This window comes from Bison bison, unplaced genomic scaffold (genome assembly GCF_000754665.1).
Source record: "Bison bison bison isolate TAMUID 2011002044 unplaced genomic scaffold, Bison_UMD1.0 scf7180017864229, whole genome shotgun sequence".
NCBI classification, from domain to species: domain Eukaryota; kingdom Metazoa; phylum Chordata; class Mammalia; order Artiodactyla; family Bovidae; genus Bison; species Bison bison.
Genome location: NW_011494801.1, coordinates 2,264,023 through 2,268,052, shown reverse-complemented (window position 1 = coordinate 2,268,052; position 4,030 = coordinate 2,264,023). Strand labels below are relative to the sequence as shown.

General features: G+C 37.3%; 1 protein-coding gene across 1 annotated transcript in view; it reads right to left on the bottom strand.

The window, feature by feature from the left end:
- LOC104992980 (alpha-1,3-mannosyl-glycoprotein 4-beta-N-acetylglucosaminyltransferase C-like) overlaps window positions 1-3,617 on the bottom strand; it is a 40,285-nt gene extending 36,668 nt beyond the window's left edge. The window contains exon 1 of the mRNA XM_010846034.1: window positions 3,507-3,617. The gene's annotated coding sequence lies outside the window, so the exon portion shown is untranslated. The remainder of the gene's footprint in view (window positions 1-3,506) is intronic.
- Window positions 3,618-4,030: the final 413 nt, after the last annotated feature.

Below are 4,030 nucleotides of genomic sequence, written 5' to 3'. Positions count from 1 at the left end.
AGGCGGGAGGAGAAAGGGACAACAGAGGATGAGATAGTTGGATGGCATCACTGACTCAATGGACATGAGTTTGAGTAAACTCTGGGAGTTGGTGATGGACAGGGAGGCCTGGCATGCTGCAGTCCATGGGGTTGCAAAGAGTCAGACACTAGTGAGTAACTGAAGTGAACTGAGAGGAAAAAGCAAGGGAAGTACATCTCTTAGCACAGATCCTCTGTGACCCACTTCCTAGAATAATGGCAATAAAAACAAAAATAAACAAGTAGGACTAATTAAACTTAAATAATTTTGCACAATTAAGGAAATTATAAGCAATGTGAAAAGACAATCCTCAAAGTGGTAGAAAATAATAACAAAGGAAACAACTGGCAAGGAATTAAATCTCCAAAATATATAAGCATCTCAATACCAGAAAAACAAACAACCCAATCAAAAAGTGGACAGAAAACCTAAAGAGACATTTCTCCAAAGAAGACATACAGATGGCTAATAAACACATGAAAAGATGCTTGACTTCACTCATTATTAGAGAAAGGCAAATCTAAAGTACATTTAGGTGTCACCTCATACCCATCATGAAAAAAAAAATGCCATCATGAAAAAAATCTACAAACAATAAATGCTGGAGAGTGTGTGTAGAAAGTGAATCCTCTTGCACTGTTGATGGGAATGTAAATTGATACAGCCACTATGGAGAACAGTATGGAGATTACTTTAAAAACTAGGAATAAAACTACCAAATGACCCAACAATCCCACCACCAAACATGTACCTTGAGAAATCTATAATTTAAAAAGACACATGTACTAGAATGTTCATTGTAGCACTATTTACAATAGCTGGGACATGGAAGCAACCTAGATGTCCATTGACTGATGAATGGATAAAGAAGTTATAGAACATATATACAACATATTTGAGTCAGTTCTAATGAGGTCGATGAACCTACAGCCTATTATAAAGACTGAAGTAAGAAAGAGAAAAACAAATGTCATGTATTTGCACATATATGTGAAATGTAGATAGATAGTACTGATGAACATACTTGTAGAGCAGCAATGGAGAGACAGAAGTGAGAACATATTTGTGGACACAGTGGGAGAATGAGAGAGAGGATGAATTAAAAGAGTAACATTGAAAAACATTGAAACGTATGTATAGATAGTCAATGTGAATTTGCTGTGTGATGTAGGGAACTCAGACCTGGTGCTCTGTGACAACTTAGAGTCAGGGAATGAGGTGAAGGGGAGGTTCAAGAGAGAGGAGATGTATGTATACCTATGGCTGATTCATGTTGATTTTTTTTTTTTTTTGGGGGTGTTCCCCTCAAGGTACTGGCAGGTCTGTGTTCCTTTCTGGTGACTCTTGGGGGGAAGACTTTTTAAGACTGATGGAGCTCTCAGCTCACAACACTGACTGTCCATGTTGATGTATAGCAGAAACTAACACAATATTGTAAAGCAATTGTCCTCTAATTAAAATTTTTTAAAAAGAAAAAATGAAGTCTATTTTGTCTTATATTAGTGTGAAAGTGTACGATATTAGTGTGAAAGTCGCTTAGTCATGTCTGACTCTTTGCGACCCCACGGACTATACAGTCTCTAGGCCAGCATACTGGAGGGGTAGCCCTTCCCTTCACCAGGGGATTTTCCCAACCTGGAGATCGCACCCAGGTCTCCCACTTTGCAGGCAGATTCTTTACCAACTGAGCCACTAGGGAAGCCCAATATTAGTATATTAGATATTAGTATAGCTACCCTTATTCTCTTTGGTTTTCTATTTGCATGGAATATCTTTTTCCATCCTTTTACTCACAACCTTTTTTTTTCTTTGTATCTAAAATGAGTCTCCAACTACGAGACAGCACATAGTTGGAGCATATTTATTATCCATCCTACCAATATCTGTCTTTTAATCAGAGGGTCCAATCTATTTACATTTAAAGTAGTTACTCATTAGGAGATACTGTTGCCTTTCTTATTATGTGTTTTTTAAATACCTTATAGTTTTTTTGTCCCTCATCTCCTGATTTATGGCCACTTTTTCATTTCGTTGATTTTTTTAATAGTGACACATTTCAGTTATCCTATCATTTCCTCTTGTGTCCACCTTTGTGTCTAGCTATTTTCTTTGTAGCTACCATTTAACATTCTAAAGTTAAAACATTAAGTTGAATTTGTACAGGCTGAACTGTAATAACGTACAAAACTCTGCTTCTTTACAACTCCACTCCCACCCCTTTCAGTTGGTGATATCATAAAATTACACCTATTATATTGTGTACCCAAAAACACACACTAATAATGCCTTTAAGTGCATTAATCTCTTAAATTGTGTAGAATATAATGTTTGCAGTCACAAACCAAAGTTTAAAATAATGCTAGCCTTTTACACTAACAATTTTTCTTTAAATGTTTGTTAAACCATGTTTAAAAAAAAAAAACTGCAGTTACAAATCATTGTTAAAATATTATTAGCTTTTATAATTGCCCATATATTTACCTTTACTGAAAATCCTTATTTCTCCACATGTCTTTGAGTTACTGTCTAGTGTCCTTTCATTGCACTTTGGAGGACTCCCTTGAGTATTGTTTGCAGGGACGGTCTAGTGGCAAAAACTTCAGCTTTTATCTTGTAGTGTCTTAATTTCTCCTTCACTTATGAAGGACAGTTTTGTTGGATAATGGATTATTGGATGACGGGGGGGCGGGGGGTGGCGGGGTTAGTACTTTGAATATATTAGCACACTGTCTTGCTACCTCCAAAACTTTTGATGAGAGATCTGTTGCTAACCTTATTGAGGATCACTTGTGTCTAATAATTCACTTCCCTCTTGCTGCTTTCAAGATTCTCTTTCTTTCTGACTTTTGAAAGTTTGATTATAATATATATCAGTGTGGGTCTTTTAGGAGTTTGTTGAGCCTCTTGGATGCTTAAATTCATCAAATTTGGGAAGATTTAAGCCATTATTCTTCAGATATTCTCTCTGCCTCTTTCTCTCCTCTTTCTTCTGGAGCTCCCATAATGTTTATGTTGATCTGCTCTCTGCTTAAGCTGGGAGATACATTTTCTTAGACATGGCACTTTTGACTCTCATTCCTTTGGATTTAGATTCCCCTTGTTCTTGGGCCTTCGTGTTTTGCTAGAACCACATCACCAGCTTTCCTGGCCTTCTAGTTGAAGACAGGAAATTGTGAGTCTTAGCCTCTAAGCCTCTAACAAATTGTAGGACGTGAGCCAATCCCTCTTAATAAATCTACTTTTACATTATCTATCTCTCTATATTTATCCTATTAGTTTTGCTTTTCTGGAGAACCCTGACTAACATAGGCATTTATTAAGGATCTGAGATAAGCTATGAATGGGATCAAGTCAGAGATCTAAGAGATAATCACCCTTTCTAAGGCTTCCATTCTGAGGCTTCCATTCCCTGAAGGCTTCAGGGGAGACACAATGAAATTTACATACACATATTTGTTTCAGCCACAACACATGAACATCCTCACCTTAACTGGAGCTGTAGTTCCATCTGAGACTTTTTTCTGGGTGCACAGGCACTCAGTTCCATACCTCTTAAGTGTTCAGGACTTTCCCTAAAGTCAAGAAGAAGAAAATATAATGTTTAGGGGGTTGTGATGGGCAAGAGTATGCATGCTATGAGGTAAGACAAAGTTGGCCAGGCTCTCAGGTGACACCCCCCCTGACAACCATTGTTCTACCTGAATGAGCCCTGTTTACCATGCCAAGCACCAGCTCCTTGGTAAGGGTCCCCAGGGAAACTGTGAGAAAGTTCTGATATCAGCTTCTCCAGATTCTGACTTAGATTCAGAACTGTGGTCTCTATGTGGGCCACCTTTTTCTCCAAATAAAAGTTTTATTGGCATTTTCCCCAGTTAAGTATGATACATGTTCAATGTAAAACATTGAATTGATTACCAAGAAAAAAAAAAAGAATAAAGATTACTCAATCTTAATGGTCAGAGATAACCTTTGGTTAACATCTGGTGAACATCTTGAATCAAAATGAAAA